This window comes from Protomyctophum bolini (genome assembly GCF_963924005.1).
Source record: "Protomyctophum bolini genome assembly, chromosome: 16".
NCBI lineage: Eukaryota > Metazoa > Chordata > Actinopteri > Myctophiformes > Myctophidae > Protomyctophum > Protomyctophum bolini.
Genome location: NC_137877.1, coordinates 18,058,809 through 18,081,692, shown reverse-complemented (window position 1 = coordinate 18,081,692; position 22,884 = coordinate 18,058,809). Strand labels below are relative to the sequence as shown.

Sequence of the window (22,884 nt, the reverse complement as noted above, 5' to 3'; positions counted from 1 at the left end):
GTGTGCGTGTGGTCTCCTCATCAAAGAGCCTATTGTGGCTGCATGCCGGAGACCCAATCGGCCTACTTCTCTCTCTCATCGACAGACGTCCGTCATCATCTCGGGACTCCACAATGTTTGTGACTCATCAGTGTCAATAAAAGCCACTGCTGTGCAAAGTGCCGTCCTTCTCGACGCGCACAGCGGTTAACTTTAGCTGGAGGGAGGAAAAAAGAAAGATTGTCTGGTCCTTGAAAGACGCTGATCGTCTCTGCAGTGTTGATTCTGTTGACTAAAACAGATGAAAACTAAATAAAAACGATGACAAAATACATTATACTGTCTATCATCAACAAATACAAACTAGACTAAAATGTTAGGGAGTGACTAATGGAGAAGAAATCCAGTACAACTAAAAGACAAGTCATTTTATGTTTGGTTCACTCGTGTGTGAAAATAACAGATCTACAAGCTCTCAATGCATCACATTGTGATGCGTTGAGAGCTGCTTTCTTCAGCCTGAAACCAAGTGTAAAATCAGGCATGACACGATCAAGGCCTGCTAAAATACATTTTAGACTATATTCTTATGATATTCCACATTTTATTTTTCTCTTCCCTAATAAATTAATGTCCTGCTTTGTTGTAGTGTCACACAAAAGTAACAGACAGATCTACAAGCTCATAGTGTGTCACATCGTGTATGTGTGTGTATTTGACTCCATACAGTACATTTGAATATAGGATTTTGTAAATTAAAGCGTGTGTGGGTTTTGCAAAGATTTCACCAATGAAACGAAGACCCTGTGACTAAATATTAACCACATCGGATCCACTGGAACATAGATTATTCTTTATCCCTCATTTTCTGAACAGTACCATACAAGTTTTGGACACACAAGGTTTCCGCCAGACAGCGTGGATATATGTTTCCAACTCGAAGCATTTTTCCGGGATCATTAGCAGGCATACCAGCCTGTCCTGTCGTGGCTGCATGGAGTCTCTCCTCTCAGGATTATTTACCACCACTTCCCGTACGCTCAAAGCGACATTACCTCGCCATCTTTTAGAGCCGTGCGTGGCACGCGGACGAGGCTCCTCTATTTCCTATATTATCGCAATCGGGTTGAAACCGTGTACCGTTCCTTTTTTATTATTTCATAAAAACATTTTAAAATACTGGAAATATGGGATCTACAAGCTCTTGCAACACAATGCGATGCGTTGTAAGCTTTATTCATTATTACAGCTATCACTACTTTTGTGTGACACGCAAATGTACTTACTTCACACATAATGAAGTATAGCATATTCATTTACAGAAATTATGTGGAAGGTTTCTGCCTGACAGCAACACAATGATTTCCCAGAGTAAATATTTGCTCACAGCCTTTCTTTGTGCAGAGATGGAAGAAATACGCTGAGTTCTTTTAAAGTAAAAGTTGCGATACCAAAACGACACATTTAGCATGCATGTACTGTACAGTACATTGACTATTAAGCTAAATTGGTTCATGTATGTTGTGTAATAGTAATCTAATCTGTCCCTGGAACAACATATTTTCAGATGGGGGTCGGCGGCCTACAGTACGTATATATTCTTTGGGGTCCTTGACATGAAAACGTTTGAGATCGACTGACATCGACTGTTTTTCAGAAAACTGTTCATTTAGATGGCATTTGTAAAATCGTCCGCGGATCTAAATGGGTTAGTTAATATAGAAGTTGCCTGGTACTGAGCTTTCCCCATGATTTCCTCTTTAATTAAACATATTCCCTGCAGGTTAACTGCGATAATCACATAAGAGCGTCAGCTGCTAGTGGGGCTTACCATCTACTTTCACCATAAAAAAATAGGGATCCTTCGATCAGGCTTTTTGGGACCGATACCAATCACTGATTGTTTTTCTCATGATTGGCCGATACGTATAGGTCCGATACCGATACTGATCTTGTGAAATGTTGCAAATCTTAATATTTCCAAAATTATTATGTCAAAACCCACGTCAATATGTCCCTGTGTGTGCTGGGGGGGGGGGGGGGGGGATAATGTTTAGGCCTGTCACAAAATGCTAAATGATATTATGCTCTATATCTGATTGACATTTATACCACTTAAATGGTGTAAAAGATCAGTTTCTCCAGATACGGTAAATTGCGATCACAGATAGGGTAAATGCCGATTACCGATCAGAGATATGGCCGATCACCGATCGCTGGCCGATTATCGGACCATCTCTAAAAAAAATCCAGCAACGAGTTCTACTGAATATAAATCGTAATCAGCCCTGCAAATTATCGCTGATCGTGTGAGAAAACTGTCCATCGACAGTTCTCGGCTTTATGGGTTCCGATAAAATATTGCAAGACATACCGTCTAATATACTCATATAACAATGATGTCCTCACTAATATAGTACTGCAAACGTGTGTGTGTGTGTGTGTGTGTGTGTGAGACAGAGGGAGTGAGAGACTGTCCTGTGGTGTGATTTGAAGCCTGCTTGCTGTGTTCATCGCCACCTCCATTGTGTTCCTCTGGCAGTATCACTGTGTGTGTGTGTGTGTGTGTGTGTGTGTGTGTGTGTGTGTGCATGCACTCGCACGACTGTCCTAGGGTGTGAATTGAAGCCTGCACACCCACTGTCCATACCTCCATTGTGAGTGTATACCTCTGGCATACAGTGTGCGGTCTCTCCCCTCTGCATGATGTGTGTGTGTGCGTGTGCGTGTGCGTGTGCGTGTGCGTGCACACACACACACACACACACACACACACACACACACACACACACACACACACACACACGCTGCTCTCTGATAACAAGCCAGCCTGCTGCTTCCAAAACAACAGGCTGTCTCTGCTTAATCTGGATAAAGAACCAGAGAGAGAGAGAGAGAGAGAGAGAGAGAGAGAGAGAGAGAGAGAGAAAGGATTGTTTGCTTCCTTTGTGCTGCAGACAAACCGTCGACATCCCACCGACAGCCTGTTAAACCTTGACAACCAACACGACCAGAAGAAAACTCAGAAATAACAGCCCCCTGTGCTCGCACGCACACATACATGGAAAGATTTGTGCGTGTGTGTGTGTGTGTGTGTGTGCGCGCATGCATGTTTTCTCTTAAATTAAAACGCTATATAGGAATGTCCTGTAAAAAGTGAAAATAGCCTATCAACAAGCCCATCGTCATCAAACTGCCACCAAATTTATCCACTTGGCTTGCGGTGACTTTAGCTGACAATAATACAATGCTGTTTAAACAGACTCCAACCGAGAACGTGGACCCCCGGAAATGCTTTGGCCATGTCTCGCGACCCCTGCCCTGCCCCCCTTCCCCACCCCCAATACAAACTGATTGCAAAAATAACCTTAACTAGATAAAGTGTCCCTCGGGGCACAGGTCTCTTCCAGGGCAGGTCAAGTTGTGGCCTCATGGTGGCGCTATAATAGGCCAATGTGAAAAGGGTGCCATTTCTTCGTCGTCCCCCCCCCCCCCCCCCCCCCCGTATAGGCCTAATCCTTTTAGGACATTTTAGATGTTTTGACGTTGTCTCTTACTGACCTGTCTGCCCATGAGCATGCTTAAGCAGCACTGAGGGAAGCCCTTAATTGGCTTGTTTCTTGTCAGGGGGGCACGCCGGGGCACCGCCGCACCGCCGCACCCCTCCCCAACCCATTCTCCCTGCCAGCGCACAGCGTGCCTGTCTGACAGTGAGAGGCGAGCGAGCGTGACAGGGGTTTCCGGGGGCCTGAAACCTTGCTGAGCGAGAGAGCATGTTGATGTGCCACATTTGGGGGAGAGAGAGAGAGAGAGAGAGAGAGAGAGAGAGATGCTCTGAGGGATGCAAATGGAAAAGATGGATAGAGAGAGAGAGGGAGCGGGAGAGGGTTATCAGAGCTGAGAAGTAGTTGAATACATGAATAGTTTGAGGAAGTCATGAGGAGCTCTTGATTTATTTCATCTCAGGTTTGATGCGTCCACTTTTGAGCCTCGCTGTTTAAGTGGCCCAGGTAAGACAAATGGAGTGTGCTTGCACGTGTGCGTGCGAGTGTGTGTGTGTGTGTGTGTGGTGTATTGCAAAAGAGTGAGTGTAAACCAGACCAGAGGAGGAATACATATTCTCAGACAGACATACTGACATTCCCAATTTCTTTTCCATGTCACATGAGTGTCACATGGCAAAATAGCAAATCTACAAAACCTTGTGGCCATAAAAAACCTGTAACGAGCAATCCGGTTGAATCCATGTGAATAATTTGGGGGTCCTTGCCATGAACATATTTGAGAACCACTGGTTTAAACAACCCAAATAAGCAACTACACTTTAGAAACAAGGTAAAAAAATAATAACTACCAATATTTTATAGCTACAAACTATTGAAAAATAGTTTGTAGCAAAAGCGACAGTTGGACGCAACCATGACGCTGCACTACTGTATCTTGAATGCTCTCACGTGAAACAATTAGGCAGAGAGTGAGGACCGCTGCATATTAATGTCTGTCTGTTGTTACCCAGCCTTCACCGTAGGGGTCCCTCAGGGGTCTATACTTGGTGTAGAGATTATATAAAGGATATACATACACACACGTCTGTGTGTGTGTGTGTGTGTGTGTGTGTGTGTGTGTGTGTGTGTGTGTGTGTGTGTGTGTGTGTGTGCACGCCTTAGAGATATTAATTTAAACGGGAACAGTGTGAACAAAGAGCATTGACTTCATATAAAACGAAGAGGGATGTAATGTTTGTTTTAGCAAATTGCTATTTTCCTGTGAGTGTGCATGTGCGTGCGTGCGGTTTCATCACACTAACAAGATGAATGCTGGGCGAGGCAAAATGTATTCAATCATTTATGCATACAAGTCACTCTTGTTCCTGATAAGTGTGGGGGACACTGCATTTCTATGGTTCCCCTTTTATTGGATGCTCCATTCATGATATAATATGCTATTTTTTGTTGTAAGAAATATAGATCCCATTTCTTACAACACACTGAAACGCGTTTGTTAGGTAGACTGCTGCTGCGGATCCTAAAACAGTATTAAACAAGACTCCTAAGGGGCCGTTCACACCTAAGAAACAGCTGTCTCCTCTGTGTCTCCTGTGTCTTCTGTGTGTCGCAAGCTCGCAATTCATTTTCAACGGGAGTCACATGGTTTGACGAGACAAGCTTGCTCCCCCCCATGGAACAAGGTTGTCTCGTCAAACCCTGTGACTCCCATTGAAAAGGAATTGCGAGCTTGAGACACACAGAAGACACAGGAAACACTGAGGAGACAGCTGTCTCTTAGGTTTGAACTGTGAACGGCCCCTAAGACTACTACAAAGAATGAAGTATAACATAATTTCAGAGTGTCAAGTTCAGCTCCTGTCTTGGATGTCATACATAGTCCCTCCTATGCCCATCTTTTTCATGTTTTTAGTTTTTACACTAGATGGCGCTCTTCGCTAACCTATTATTCACCGTTTGAGTGACATGGAAACAAGGAACCTGGATATCACGTGGTCACAAGATCACAGCTCCTGTCCACTCCCACGTTAGAGGACTTTCTAAAACGCCTCTGTCTCCGCTCATGATCGTTCCACTTCCCCGTCCACCACCATTGCATTGTCTAAGAACGTGACAAGAGCTTCAAATACTCTAGTAATCTTAAGAGACACCAGCATCTCCAGTTTCTCCACACTGGGGAAAAGCCCTTCCGTTGTGAATGTTGCGACAAGACCTTCAGCAACTTAGGTAATCTGAAGACACATCTATGTACAGTATGTACCCACTCGGGAGAAAAACCCTTCTGCTGTAAGAACTGTGACAAGAGCTTCACTACGTTGGATACATTTGCGTCTCCACACCGGAGAAAGACCTTTCGTCTGCAAACAGCGTGACAAGAGTTTTAATCGGATAAGCCACCTGAAGATGCACGAGTGCACCCACACCGGAGTGACGCCTTTCGTCTGTAAACAGTGCGGTAAAAGTTGAAAAAATCTGAGGAGACACCAGCGTGTCCACACCGGAGCAAAACGGGTGGTAGCCTGGGGAAAATGTACATAACATCAAGAGTGCAGCGCAGCTCCGACTGCATGCTGGTCTTTGGCTAAATCGCTTATTTTGTTCGCTCATTTTTGTGTCTTGTGTCTTCCATAGTGACCAGTCAGTGTTTTCTCCCCAAAGGGGCTTCTGTAAAAAAGCAAATGGGCCTTTGTAGCTGAAGTTGAAACCAGCTTGAATTTGTTGTAGCTTTGTAGCTGTTGTAGCTTACGTCTCTAGCTTCCATTGAAAATGAATGGTACACTGTATCTTTGGATCTGCTCGTGTGAGCGCAGTATATGACCCAGCGCGCCTGCTCTGAGCTGCGGTCCACTTTTCTTTTGTCTCTACCACTGGTTGTTGGATTGAATAAGATCAGACTACCGTAAGAAAAGCGCTGGTACGGAATCCTTTAAATAGGCCCATACTATAAACAATGGCAGACAATCATAGTCAAATAGGGACGTGTTAGGGTAAAAACCCATGATTCAAAGCATTTTTGAGTGAGTTGCCTGAGGCCCCCTATAATCAACAGGTGTGTGTGTGTGTGTGTGTGTGTGTGTGTGTGTGTGTGTGTGTGTGTGTGTGTGTGTGTGTGTGTGTGTGTGTGTGTGTGTGTGTGTGTGTTTGTGTGTTTGTGTGTGATGATGATGGTTGATTGAAACATGACTTTTCTCCAGGGCTGTCTATAGAGTGTTGTAATAGCTTTGTGTCTGGCGGGGCAATCGCAGCACTCCATCAAGCTCTGACACTTCCATTTGTCACACGCACGCACAGAGACACACTGTGGTCAGATGGAAACGTGGGCACAAACACAAACACACACACACACACACACACACACACACACACACACACACACACACACACACGCACACACACACACACACACACACACACACACACACACACACACACACACATGGCGTTAAAGCACATGCATACAGAGGCAGACAGAAGCGGCACACTCTTGTATGTACTTTACCTCTAAATCCGTATTCTAAAGCCCTAACCACACCAAAGACACGTTGAGCCTATTGATTCAACCCATGGAATTCAATGGCCAAAACCACACCAAAGGGTTGAGACGGTTTTAGCGTTAACTCCTTGCAACCGTTTTGACCCTAGGAGTTGCATGGTGACCCTTTGGTGTGGTTAGGGCTTAATTCTCGAAAATAGCAGATCAACAAGGTCACAACGTGTTGAATCACGACGCAAGCAATAAAATATGAATAAATTGTAAGATGTTCCCTTATATTGGCAATATGGATTACCAGGCTGGAAAGTAGTTAAATGCAGCCAGATTGCACGCACGCACGCACGCACGCACGCATGCATGCATGCATGCATGCACACACACACACACACACACACACACACACACACACACACACACACACACACACACACACACACACACACACACACATTAATTCAGTTACGGGTCTATGATAGCTCTGTATGCTAATTCAGCGCTATCAATCATGCGTCCTATACACAGTGATTTATGGTGCTTTATAGTACCAGGGAGCTGTGGTCTGGTTAATGCTAATATGAAGCTAATGGATGGAATTGTAGTTCACACGTCGCTGTTTCCTTCATATAGTCTCTGTCGAGTGGAAACCTCATAGGGCCAAAATTGTTGACTTTCCGGGAAATTAAAAAGTGAAATATAAGATAACCTGTGTTCCAATCGATCGAAGTCCTTTAGCACTTGACCTTACCTTGATGACCATGCAGTCTTTTATGCAAAGGTTAACATGTACCTGTAGATTAGCATGTTTGTACCTGGTATCCTATACTTTCAATGTAAGTAGATTATGATTTGTTGTTTAGACTGATGCTATTTAGACTATGTATGTGCTTGGTTACGGAGGCATTACTAGCTGTCACTACACTGTCACTCTCCGTAAAGAGTGTTAAATGCCTACATGTAAATTGAACGTTTATTTTTTTATTTTTGTTACCTTTTTAATACTTGGTTCAATATTTATAACATTCACAAACAGACTTAAACACTTTCAATTTCAGATTTTTTCAACTAGAGCTAAACTAGCTGATCTACAAGCTCACAATGCGGTGCGGGAGCTTGTAGGTTACACATTTTTGCCACTTTCATGCAACACCCTTGTATGACAAAATAGGCCATTCATTTACGAAATCACGTAAAACGCTGAAAGGTGGAGATACGAGGTTTCTGCGGGACAGCAACAATATGTATGAGTTTATGTTATGTGCGTCATATGCCGCTGCCGTGCTACATCTACATACATCAATTATTCTAAACACTCATGAAATGACATGAAATGATTTACTGTGCTGCTCATGTCTACATTCTGTATACACTGTTCCTTATGCATGCATAGTTGCATACCCTCCTAGACGTGGTGTGTTCTACCAGTATACTAATGTGTACATATTCTGTATACACTTAGTACATACATTGCATAGTACATACATTGCATTTCTTTTGCGTTTTTCGACCCCAAATCATCAGAAAACAGAGAAAATCTAATTTTTTATAAATCTTTTAGCATTAGCCTAAACCATAGAGTTATAAAGGATAGAGGGCGGACTACCCCACCCCCTGCTATTCATTTCGATGGAAGTTGCTCAGTGGTGTTTTGAAGCACCCGGAAGAACGCTCTACTTTCCGGATTGTTTCGATTTGGACACCAATATTTTGTGTCCAAAATGCGGAAGTGCTCAATGTTAAACCCCAGCTGTATGGGGTTCCCTCGTGCTAAATCCACGGGCCCGCTGGCCAGCCTTTCTGGGGGCTTGCCCTAAACCAGCAGAAAAAGGTTGTGTTGTGATCATTATATTTCTGGGTGTACTCTTCTTCGTTGAACCTGGGATCATTCACAGGCTGCGGTAGAGCGCCCTCCACCGCCAACCACTGAAATCACTCGTCATTGGCAAGCTTTGAGTTGAGTTAACACAAACTTGTAACTAAATAACTTGGAACACTTTCTTTAATTGAGTGAAAAGAGACTTGTATTGGACGACAAGCAGTGGTGGAAAAAATACTCACATTTGTTACTTAAGTCAGGGGTTCTCAGCGTTTTTGGCTGGGGACCCCCGGAAATGCGTTGGCCATGTCTCGCGACCTCAAGCTCGTAGCACGCCACCGAGTGGCGTGCTACGAGCTTGTAGGTCTGCTATTTTTGAAAAATCGTTTGAATATATATCCTTTCAAATTCTTTTAAATCAGGTCTAAAGTGGTTAAACTAAATGTCAAAAGGATGTGACATGACACGAGTGTCTCAAACATTGTGCTTCCCACTGTTCCTCTGGGCCTGTGGCTCTTTAATTAGCCTTTCTCTACAGCCTCCCTGTTGCTTTGGCAAAAAATAATTACATGGAAATTAATAACTGATATTTTCTAAAAAAATATATTTCCATTTGCCTCAAGTCATTCTGACTTCATACTAAAAGAAAGGAAAAAAGAAAAGAAAAAACAATTTGGAGCCTAAACACTAAAATTAAAATAAATTATATTTATTATAGGAATAAATTAAATACTGGTGGACAGTTGTGTTTGTTTGCTGCTGGCTTACTGGTATGCTTGGACTGTGTTGGAAAATTAGCAAACTAAATAAACAATACAATACAAATCTTTTAAAGATGTTTCCAGAACAGGAACATTGCATTAGCTGAAAGCAAACGTATGTAACGAGAGGTTCTCCCTCGCACCTACATCGCACCACCAATCTGTCAAATGTTGCATTCACACTGGCAGATGCAAAAGATACAACGGTACACATCGTATTTGTATCTTTGTATCTGAAGTTGAAACCAGCTCTACGTTTTTGCAGCTTTGCAGCTGTTGCAGCTTTTGCAGCAGCTACAAACGTTGGATTTGTCTTTGTATCTTGTCTCTGGCTTCCTTTGAAAATGAATGGTAGATTGTATCTTTGCATCTGCCTGTGTGAACGCAGCAATTGTCATATCGTGTCGGGGGGCTTTGTCAAATTTCACTTTGTGCCCATAGGCTATGGTGTATTTGTCTACCTTTGTCCCTTTTATGCCGGAGTTTGAAGTTGGTTAGTCACATATAGGATAGGCATGCATGCACATGACCAAATGTTGTTATAGTGGTCAGATTTGACCCTCTGCATAACCGGATCTCAATATAGTATGCCTACGTGGGCAGTCTTGGGAAAGTTAATTTTCTTAAGGAACTAGTTCAATTCACAGTTAAAAAGATTGTGCTTTTTGGTCAAAACAAGCTTTATTCAACAGCCCATAAAATAACCAATAGCATTTACAAAAAACTTCCAGGCGGAAGCAAGTAGGATCGTCCGCCCCTCCAGACAGCCTTTGTTTACGTCGTGCACACATCGCAGGTCCCATACGTCACTGGAAAATACTGGCAGTCCCTGTCAATCAATGTGTTACAAAGCAACACGACAGTTTGAAAAGTGAGGAGGAAATATGGGAGGACCTAGTACTGTGATCGACATGTGTTGGATATAGTTTTAATTTCATGTTTGATAGTAATAAATAATGTTATAATTAAAAGACACTTGTTCATGTACATCTTGCAGTCCTCTGACTAGTGCACATTATGCTAATGCTAATTATGTAAAAAAAAAAATCATATAGTTGAGTTGATACTAATTTGATGTTTTCATAGAATATCTGTTCAAGAACTATAATGGGTTGCTCTTACTGCAGCCAGAATATTCACACCACTGTTGTTAGTGGTAACATATTAATAATATTAATATTCACACCACAGTTGTTAGTGGCAACATATTAATTAGCAATTGCTTTTGACAATCAAGGGTGTGAAAAAGGAATAGCCCAGAGTTCACATTGCCGATGAAACTTAAAATTATATTTTAACGCTGCATTACAGTACATGCTGTTTTCTTTCATGGTTAACTTGTATCTGAGTATTTTTTGGGTAAATGTAGGATCAGAAAAAAGGTATCATGAATGTTCACCTCTTATATAAAGTTCAGGTTGTCTGTCTGTCTGTCTGTCTGTCTGTCTGTCTGCGTGCGTGCGTGCGTGCATGCGTGCCAGACGGCAAAGACAGCGTGAAGTCATGCATGTCCATTAAGTCCTGTTTTCCAGATGTAGATGTTGTTGTGTCAGTAATGGGGCCTCAGAATTCACAGGATATAGAATTGTTGTATAATGTCTTGCCTCACTTCCTGGCAGACTTTGGGTTTAAGTGCTGCACACTGGAGTCAATGCAGACTGTCTCGCTGACACCTACATGCCTGGAGAGAGAGACAGACAGACAGACAGACAGACAGACAGACAGACCTGATAATAATGCACACACAGAGGAGTAAGTCGCAAACGTCATCTCAATATGATACAATATAAATTTAATTTACTTTGATTTATGGGGCATATACTGTAAGATCCATATTGAGTGACATCTTGTCCCAATCATTTTTATATCACCTCACGCTCACAGACAGCCTATAAACATGAATGACATTGATCTTGATTACAAATATAATAGAGAACTGCATTGTTGTTTCTCTAGCAGATTGCATAACTGTTTAGTCATTAATAGTGATAGTAATTTTGCTTGTGCTTTTGTGTCTAGCATTGAGTCACTGTCAACTCTTGTTTGTAGCGTTCTCTATGGCAAATACATGAATTGGATGGCACCATTTAGGTTTGGCAACAGACAATGTTAGCGTGTTATCCCCCTGCTCATTAGCCTTCTCAACTTTTGTGTTGATGCTTCTGTATCATTGTCTCCACTGACCGTCCGTCTGTTCGTGTGTCCATTGAAATAATTGAAGCCAGTTCCAATTATTTGTATATTTTATAGCAGCTACAAACGTCAAATTTTCTTCACATCACGTCGTCACGTCACCTCAAAAAATGAATGGTAGACTGTATCTTTGCATCTGCCCGTGTGAACCCCACACACACACACACACACACATTAGTCTTCTTGGGACAAATGTGACCAAATGGTGGAAGGGGGTCCCCTGGTGGTCATCTCATCTGGGGGTCAGCTGGTGCTGTCCCGGGCACTTCTGCACGCCAATACAAATGATAAGAGGTCTCTGCCCGACAGCTATATTGGCCTGCGTGTCTGTAAAAAGCATAGAACACAAAAAGCTTCAGAGCTTATTCCCATTGCGGGCCTGATGCCGCTCTTACTTTAAAATATCCACTTTTCATCCCTCCTTACACCCTCCCCCCCCCCCGCGCTCTTTCTCTCTGTGACAATGGAGTTCATCAGACTGTAAAAACAGCACAGTGTGTTTCTACCAGACAGACTCTGACATGCCACACTTGTCTTCATCAGTGGCTCCTGTGTTCAGTCTGGGGTGGGCCCCTTGCCGCTGCATGGCGTCACTGCCGAGACAAATTATTTGGGGACCACTTGTTTTTTTTTTTTGGGGGGGGGGGGCAGTCGCCCTTGTCGGGCGAGCAAGCGAACCACCGGGAGAACGAGTGTCCTCACCGGGCAGCCCACGGCCTTGCGTGTCGCCAAGCACATGCCCAGCACCTGCTTGGTGTGTGTGTGTGTGCGTGTGTGTGCGCGCGCCTGTGACAGTAATCTCATAAGCAACTCAATCACTATTGGCATCCCAGATACCTGTCTGTCTCTGTCTGTCTGTCTCTCTGTATGGGATGGCATAAATGGATATGCAAAGCGGCCTGTTTGACCATGCATGGCTTGACTCGACTGAGCCAGCAAGAAAGTGTTTGTGCGTGTGTGGCGTGTGTGGCGTGTGTGTGTGTGTGTGTGTGTGTGTGTGTGTGTGTGTGTGTGTGTGTGTGTGTGTGTGTGTGTGTGTGTGTGTGTGTGTGTGTGTGTGTGTGTGTGTGTGTGTGTGTGTGTGTGTGTGTGTACGTACTCGCACGCGTGTTGTCAGTGGAACAGAAAAAGGGAGACATGAGCAGAACATAAGACACGGGGGGGTTATCGGGCATCTGCATATTTAAAATGTTGTTAAAAAAATACACACAATTAGAATATCTGCAAGCTTGAAATGTGACTTTCGTGCTTGTAGATCTGCTACTTTTGATGTTTTTTAATCCTGAATCAGAATAATGTAGCTATTTAAAGGAGTAGTGCACCCAACAAATGACTTATTGTCTATCGATTACACACCCCATTGAGCCTTGAATTCATGGAGATTTTCTATTCCTTTTTTTCCTTTTTGTCAAATTCCTGAGCCAGTAATTTGATGACTGGGTCCTTTTGGTCAGTAGTACACTCTTTGAGACTCTTTGGTTGCATTTGGAGATATAGTGCGCTATATCTGAACGCAATGACTCTTTGACCTCTTCACCCAAATATCTTTGTAGAAAACAACACTAGTTTGGTTATTTTCAGGAAAATGCCGTAGCTGTACAAATGTGATAATTTATAGAAATAGCGTTTGTGCTTAACGTGTGTTGTCCTGTCTTGGAGCAGCTTTGGACAAAAAAAAAACCCTATTATTTTGTCCAGTGATAGATACCAGCAAATTATTACATAGTAGATTAGATTACACTGTATTGATCCTGGGGGCAGAGAGGAGCAGTGAAGCGATAGCCATGATAATAAACATTGTACTGTAAGGTGGATAGCATAACGAATGCAAGATAGTAGCATTATAATAAGTCAGATTGTGCATCCTCTTTTACATTCTATGCTTTACTGCAACGGTCTTCAATGTTTTTTGGGCCAAGCACTACATATGGTATAGCATTGTGTTGCAGATTAAACTTGTTCATAGATTGCATAGAAAGCTTCATATACTTGCTTGACAGCATTATTATGTTGGATTTATGTTCATGTGTATTTTCAGACATTTAACCACTATTTTGGGGCAGAAATAGGACTGAAGTGGTTAATGTTTTTGTTTTTAAATAATAATCAAAATCTTCAAAGTAACTAGTACGTTTCATATAATTGTAGTGGAGCAATAGTAAAAAACAATCCCTGAGATATATACATGTACAGTAGTGGGGTAGGAGTAAAAGTATTGAAATGTACAAACACTGAACAAGTACAGTACTTGGGTATGGTACTTAGTTACTTTACACTACTGCATTCCAACAGTAGGCTATAGTACACAAGACTATAGTACGCACAAAGTACAATATTAGACTCATTAGATTTTGGTCAGAAGAAACCAAGGTGGAACCATGTTTTTCAGCATAATATCTGTGGCCTGCTCCATAAAGAAAGACATTGATTTCTTGTGGGCTGTGAATGATTATTTTGTTCATTCCACCAGCCTGCTGTTGTCAGTCAGCCAACTTCACACATCTTCAACTCGTCTCTCTATTTTTGGCCGTTTTCTTTCTTTGTCTTCATTTCCCATCTTTATCTCTCGCCTCTTTTCCCACCCTCTCTCTCCTCTTTGTTGTGCTTATGTGTTCCCCTTCTCATCGGGTATTATGTGTGGCAGTGTGAACAGTTGGAGGTGACATTTTCATCATCTCAATTCCCGTTGTGCCGCATTTGGAGCCGATTCATATCGGATCAGATTCACTTTGTCACTTAGATGCACTGGTTAGGTATACATTGACGAGGAAAAACGTACGCTTGGATGCTCCACTACAATAAAAACACAATAGAGTACCTACAGTAAGTCACTCGTTCATCCCCTGGGCCACAGCCGTTTTTCTCCATGGAGAAACACATTGAGTCATCTTAAAATCATCTCATATTAGAATTGTTGTCCAAAAATAAACAAACTATCTCTGCAATATTGTCAGGGAGGTGGCTCTGTATCGTTTACGATAGTCAGTCGCTCATATTCGATACAGTCTGTATCTGGCAAAACTTTAATTAATGTGGCGACGGTAACATTAGTGTTTTCTCGCCGTCAGTTGATGCTTCATATCCATGAGTCAAACTGCCGGGGCAATTTGTTTATTTTTGAAACACAGTTCTTAGTTATTTTCCTGCGTTTCTCAGACGTTATTCCAAAAACCAGTAGCAGTCTCCAGGGACCTTTACCCCCAATTCAACCCTCGATGCTGTATGGGGTATGACCCGACGGGGTAATCGTTTTTTGTACCTGGTCATGGTCTGGACTCGGACTCGACCCCCCACTTGACTACAACACCATCGGTTAGAGTGCTGGTTAGATACTTTTTTTTGTCTTCCGCCGTGCGTTTGCTGTGAACCTTGACAAGAGGTGATGAACGGCAGGCCGGCTGGGGCAAATGACACACAAGTCAATGTCTGTGACAATACTTCTACAAGGTTTTCTGTCTAGAACGTGGATGAAGGCAGACACATAAATTGCTGCGGCCACCCGAATGGAGAAATACAAATGCTATTTTCAGCCATTGTTCGTTCAATTCTTTACCCAGCCAACTGGACATGAGTTTAATACAAAGTACAATACCACCCCCAGGGCTCATGCGGGGATGACAATAACGGCCAATATGGCGTCACTGTGATAGCACCTTGCGGGTTGATTGATGGCTCTCAGGCCCACGCCCCGGTCGGCTTCTCATTGGCTGTGATGGATGCAGAGTTGAGACCATCGCCGCGTCTTTGGATTTCATTCGCTCAAGGCCGCCGGCGGGCTCGCTGCTGATCGATTTTAAGGGCGTGTTGTAGAGAGGGTCAAGGGGTGCTCGCTGTGCGTGCGCGTGCATGTGTGTGTGTGTGTGTGTGTGTGTGCGCGCGTGTGTGTGAGTCTGATGAATGTCTCCCCATAGACCAGAGACAAAACAGCCAGGTTATCCAGCAAGAACTTGGTCAAAACGGCTCCAGCAAACAAATACAAAGCATTGCCTCTGTGCTCCACTACAAACCATAATTTTGTACATGTGCCTTGGAACGGAGAGGGTAAATAACAAAATAAATGTACCGGTAATGAATCGAATATCATTGTGCACGTTTAAAGGGACATTTCACCACTGGAAGAAACTGCAGTCACTCAATGTTAATAGTATTTGTTAGTTGATAACAGTAGCACAAAATAAAAGAAAAATAATGAAGTCTGTGTGTTTGACTAGGGTTTGACTGGGTAGCTGAATCCCTACAATGACCATAATGCTTTGGTGCATTTGTCCCTCATTGTGGAGAGGGGGAGGCTGGATGGAGGTGTGACTTGTAGGAAGGAATTTTGGTCAAGAACATGGCGTCATGACTAAAATACCTAAGAAAAGACATATCGCACACATACAAAACAGGAAACGGTCAGATGCGTGGGCCCCAAAACACCTGACAACACCCAAAACACTTGACATATCATAAATGGCCTTGTCTCTACTCTCTAGAGAGTCTAGAGAGTGCCCCCGAGGCACATATTCCTCATTAGCTTCTATCAATTAGCATAATAACAGCCACAATAGAGAATGCCCTCATGGATTTTGTGACATGTCAGGGTTTGTTTGTGCGAAATGTGCCCCCGCACAATGTCAATGCCTCCCCCGTCTCCTCATTGACTCTGTGCTCTGAGTAATAGAATTTGAGTAAGGGGGTAGGGGGACTATAGGATCTATTCCACGGTGAAAAATCCATCTCCATAATTTAACAATCAAAGTATCGACCGCATACGCCTGGGTCTGGGTGGCTGGCGCTCTGCTGCGGAGCGGGACGAGGAGGAGACTTGGCGAGGTCGCTGCGTTATCGACAGAACCCCCTCCACTTAAGACCCAATTGTCTCTGATAACCACTCTATGGATAGACTGCTGTTCCCCAAACAGTAGATCGGCATTTTTCGTTTCTCACTTTATTATTGTTATTATTGTTATTATTATTATTATTATTATTATTTCAAATTATTTTAAAGAAATCTCGCAAAAAGACTAGGCCTTTATTATTCAGAAATTAAAAAAGAAAAGAAAATGTGAGCAACAAAAAAATGTGAGGGTATTTTCCACCAGTTTTAAGTAGAATAATTGTAATGGGGGATGTCATAGCTGAATTGTTAGAGAGCCCCCGTATAGCTGAAGGGGGCTCTCGAGGGCCCCACCTTGGGCACTAGTAAGTACCCACACTAGTAAGTACCCTTCCCACCTTGGGCACTAGTAAGTACCTACTAGTAAGTAAGTGTCACACACACTCATCATGACTCATCAGTCATGATGAGTGTGTGTGACACTGTGTTCCCTTTCAGCAAACCATAATAGTTACTTTGGGATACAGTAGTAACGTTACATGGTTTATTCAAAAAATGTATCCCACAATTTTGGAACCCATTATTTTTCACCCGGTGCCAATTAACGAAAATATAATCCTGGGCGCTACTCTCCCTCTGCCAACCTGGGTAGAGCCCCGAACTGAGCTCATGCTTCCTTCAATGCATGAGGAGTGAGCAGGCCACTTCTTATCACCTGACAGGGGGGAGTTTCCCCGGTTGGAAGGGAACACGTTATTCCAACCAGTTCCGTTCCCCTCCATCAGGCGCCCCAGCTGGCCAGGAGGAGGCACTATAGAGTATAGAGAATAATTAAACAAACCAGTTTCAAAATCGTCAAGTTCTGCTGTTGGACAGATTGGGTTGTGACTTATTCTTGTGAGTTATTATCATAGTTTTACAGTGAAGGAGATAATGGAACAGAAACTATGATATTTCAGCAACTTGAAGCCAGACTAATTGGCGGTCTGTTTTTACATCAGCGACAGGCAGCGGTGTGGAAATATAGGGGTGTTGATGATTCACTCGCTAAATATCACACTTTCTACGCAACCTTCTGCAAGGCCTGCTACATTTTATATTGCACGGTAAAACTTGTATGTCCAAAATCATTAATCTTAACATTTGAAATAACATAGTGTGGAGATAGCCAATCTGCAAATTTACACTTGCGAGCTTGTAGGTCGGGTATTTTTGCTAGTTTTATAATGAAGTAGGGCGTTCGTTTACAAAAAAAAAGTAAGTTGAAAAATGGAAATACGAGGTGCCTGTGCGCCGCCGCCGATAATCTGCTGATCCCGTGATGACAACTCCTCATTGCTGACGCTAAAGGCATCACAATGTGATGTTGTCTTGTTAAAATAGTGTGATAAATAGCTAGAAATAGCTGATAATTTATAGAGACTCTTAGGAGTTGATGATTTATATTTAACTAGAGACGTGGGCCTCTAGGGGTGCTAGCCCCTCCTATACACATATTTAATGTTTGTCTTTAGTTCAAAGTTTGTTTAGTGAACGCATTGACAATGAAGGGACATTTTACATGTTTACGTCATATTGTCTCTTTATTGTTAATGGCGTTTAATGTTTGTGTTGGCACCGTTTGTTTTACATCACCATTACATCACCTAATCAACATGAGATATACTTTAATATATTAGCGCCCCTCACTTCACACGGGTGTTTTTTAATTGTAAAGTACTTTGGTACAACTTTGTTGTTTTTTAAATGTGCTATATAAATAAAGGTGGTATGGTATGGAGTTCTGTGTCAGCCATGCCCAAATATGGAGTGTTGCCATGTCAGAACAGGCCAGCTTATGGAGTTCTGTGTCAGGCATGCACCGGGCACTGCCTGTGGTGGTGTGGAACACACCACGAATTTGTCGAATTTGAAGTCGGTGGGTTCTCGAGTTACGTGGATTACACATGTACACACAGAGACTTGGTGCATTTATAGTTAGATGACATGGTTACCATGACAACACAACAATTCCCTTGTGTGATGATGTCATTTCGTAGACTTATCCAAATGCCGTCACTCATTTGGAAGATGTCAACAGAACCCTGATGTCCCTATTTTGGTCATTTCATTGTAGTTGAAAATGTCACACATTTTCTTTGAGCCCCTCCAACACCTGGCTTTATGTGTGCCGCCCATGACATCATGTGTGTGGCAAAGTCTATGGACTCTATATGGAATAATATATTCCGTACAAACTTTCAGGCAGAGTCAGGTTCTATGTTCCCCAAAAAAAGGTTATTTGTTCCCTGCTTACAATAATAAACCTATCCCCACCCCGCAAAAAAAGGTTCTTTGTTCCCGGCTTACAATAAACCTAACTTTAACCCTAAACCCTAACCCTAAGGTAAGTGGGGAACATATAACTTGGGGAACATGTGGAATCAAGTCAACGGTATACATTTATACAGATGTGCATGCGTGTCTGCGTGCTTGTGTTCATTTCATCGTGTGTGTGTGTGCGTGCCTTGCTATAGTACATTTCCTTGTGACAAACATCAAACATGGCAGATTGTCATGGCATACCCAGGTAATGCAATAATGAGGCAAAAATACTAATCACCGTAGTCTTACCGTGCATTACATGAAAACTCTAGTTTAATGAAATAATGTCATGCACATTTTTCCAGTGCATTGCCTACTGCAGGCCTTGTTGACTAGATTTAGGACACATTTTGAATCTCTTGCTACTGAAATGACCGATTATTTATGTGGAGAAATCCCATCATTTGGGTGAGAAGCACTGCTTGCTAGACCTTGGCCGCAGAGTGGAGTGGGTGGGGCGTAGCGAAGGGCTCATTGAGTCACATGACAGCCACATGACTGCCTGTAGGAAAGAAAATGAAGTGACATTGTTACCTGGGGTCAAGTTTCCAAAGTAATGTGCTGTGTGGAAGAGAAGTGAAGAAGGGAGTTCAGGCAGGGTGGTGTAAAGCGACAGGAGTGATTTGTGACAGAAGGGCTACCAGGAAGAGTGAGAGGGACGTATAAGACCGTAGCAAGAGCAGCCATGCTGTACGGCTTGGAAACGCTGACCAAAAGACATGCAGGCAGAGCTGGAGGTATCAGAATTGAGAATGCATGCACCACTTCTACTTGTAATTTCTACATTGTACTATTGCTACTTTCACTTTAAGTAAAGTATTCTGAGTACTTTTTCCACCGGCGAGCATGCAGTACACTCATCAACGCCAACCCTTGGCCGGCTACTTCTCCGTTGTCACCGACTTCAAAACAAACTCGCTGAACTCCCTGTACAAAATATGTCTGTAGTTGTTGGAGTAGTTTATCATTTTTAGCACGGAAGGTTCATACATATTTAAGGAATTATTGATGAATGAGACCCAGTTATAAAGTCAAAAGTTTGGTAGCTGTTCTACTTTCTTTCTGCCTGCATGTATTTGTGTGTGTGTTGGTGTGTGTGTGTGTTTGTATGTGTGTCCATCTATCATCACACGCACCAACAATCCTCCTAGAGATCTTATAGTGTGTATGGCAGCACTGGACACGCACACACATGCACGCACGCACGAACACACGCACGCACGCACGCTCTTTCTCTCTCCCTCTCTTTCTCTCTCTCTCTCTCTCTCTCTCTCTCAGCTAATTGGTCTGAAAAAACATTGAAGACCCTGCCTGAACTACTTACTTCCTTACACCTATCGCTCTCCAGGCATCCCGGTCCTGGGCCTTTTTCAGATGTCCTGTCCTCAATGTCCTGTCTACCTGCTGTTGTGTTCAAACCCACCTCTTCATCCCCAGCCAACATGGAAACAGCTTCTTCAAGTGAACCTTATTTGCCTTATTTTCCTTAGTTTCCTTTCCTGATATGAAACAAAACATCATAATTCACATCAAAATGCTGTGGGGCAGAATAAAAAACGTATTTTATTTCCATATTTTGAATGTTTTATGATTCTCCGTAAATGTACGGCCTGCCTCACCACATAAGAGTGTCGCACAGAAGGTGTGTGTGTGTGTGTGTGTGTGTGTGTGTGTGTGTTACTAAGCCCTACATCCCCCCAATTGTACTGTAGTATAATTTGAGAAATAATGTAGATATTATGAAAACAATATTGACCTGGCCCAAGAGAAACTGTTTTATGGAAAGAAAACTAAAACTAAAAACTAAAACATATGCGGTTATTAGAATTAAGCTCAGAACTATAGGAAACTACATATTCAGATCGGGGTTAGGAGAGAGGCTTTGTTTACGGGGCAGCGATATACAAAGGTACATCGATAAGTCCGTTTTAAATGTTAGAGTCAAACGTTCTGATGTCCTCACAAGTATAGTAATGCTACTTCTTGTGCGTGACAAAGTGTAGATTAATTGGTGTGATGCGGAGTGGGTGTGGTGGTGGCAATCTGTTCACATTAAACAGAGGTTCCTCGGGGTGTTTTTGTTTCATGTGAGAAAATCGTCATTCCAGTATAATAGTCTCCTGTGGATATTTTCTCCAACACCTGCAATGTGATTGTATTCATACATAACCAACTGCCAAGAGAAAGACACCCTGCCAAATAAAAGAAAAACAAAAAAATAGAAAATTGGCCCTGAAATTGCTTTGGGGACATTTTCAATGGCTTCCCACTGTATGATAAAATGGCCTTGTGTTTGTTTTTGTGTGTAGAATTGTTCATATCCATATAGCAGAATGCCATTTTCCAATAGTCGGCGTGCCATGAACCAACAGATGTTTTGAACAATTATAATATTGATGGCGTAAGATGTATGAATCCTGAATGCTTTCATCGTTCTTGTAAAAAAAATCAATTCATGGTTTCAAACATTAGTTTCATTTGTTTGCAAATGGAACGTGGTCCAAACTACTAAAGGACTGTGGCTTTATCATCACATTTTTGTTCCAAACTTTTCAATCGTCTGTCTGTCGTTCTGTCTAACAAACTCAAATGTCTTCATTTGTGTATTAACGTTAATTGGTGTGACACAGCTGTAATTAATGTTTAAGATAGATCTATGATTTGCTGGTCCTGGGTTCAATCCCCACCGGGGACGCTGCAGCTGCTGGGGGCGTGTTCTCTCCTCCGCGTCATCGGCACCCATATCCTAGGTGGGGTTGGTGAAAGGGACTTCCTGTGTGGAGTTTGCATGTTCTCCCCCTGCCCCCTAGGGTAGTTATCCTCACCAAAAAACTGCAGTAATCTTGGTCTCTAGACTGCCTCCCCCTGGTTAGCTGGGACACCTGATGGAGGGGAAAGGAACTGGTTGGAATAATGTGTTCCTTCCACGCACTACGTCCTACTGGGGCCTGCTCACTCCTCATGCATTGAAGGAAGCTTCACTGGGAAAGTTCACTTTCTACATGAACTATTTCAGTTCACAGTTCACACATTTAAAAATGATCTAGTTCAGTTCATAGTTCATTGGGAAAAGTCCAAACCTTAAAAAGTTTTACATTTTGGAAAAATAATTGCCAATTTAAAACTGAGGTGCCCACAATGTTTAGGTGCCCACTCCTCCTGCACCCTTTATCAATGTGAAATGCCACTGAATCAGTACTCCTTTTCCACTTTGCTTCTGTCTTCATATGGGCCATGTGAAAATGTAACCCCAAATTGTGAAAACTGAAATTTGATGCTTTTATTGTGAAGGCATATTTTGCACATGCATATTTCCACGTGCTGAAAATAACTGATCTAGTTAGTGTGTGTTTTGTGTTTTGTTGGCCGAGGCAATCCTATACACACTGCACTCCTCCTCGATGCAAATCAACAAGCTATTGAAAGCAAATTTTCGGTGGCAGCAACATGTTTACCTCAGTTTTTTTTGCGGCTCTCCCCAGGTTGGCAGAAGGAGAGTAGCGCTGTGCAGGAGGATGTTAAACGCACACCTGTCTTATAGTGGTGCCAGCTCACGGCAGAAACATCTAAAGAGATAAGTCTTAAGACAAAAGAGTGGCCGCACACACTGATAGCCAAAGTGCTGATTATTTATTAGGGTGCATCCTAATAAATAATCGGCACTTTGGCTATCACTATCAGTGTGTGCGGCCACTCTTTTGTCCTTTTAAGACTTATCTCTTTAGAAGGAGAGTAGCGCCCAGGATTACAGCTTAAGCAATTGGCACCAGGTGAAAATGGCCTACAAAAAAAAGGCTTTACTAAACTGTATGTTCACATTGTCCTCCTTATCTGAAGCGGTGTCACTGTTACATTTGACAGTGGATTACGCTACTTGAACTCGTCGTGGAATGACAGCACCGAGATAACGAATACAGGCCAGGATATGAATTTTAATAGTGCTGTCCCAGTCATTT

The 22,884-nt window shown here is 42.7% G+C and overlaps 1 protein-coding gene across 1 annotated transcript in view; it reads left to right on the top strand.

Moving 5' to 3' along the window:
• Positions 1-22,884, top strand: part of LOC308331145 (ephrin type-A receptor 6-like) — a gene marked incomplete at its 5' end in the record, with an annotated part of 218,039 nt that overhangs the window by 23,962 nt on the left and 171,193 nt on the right. The window lies entirely within an intron of this gene.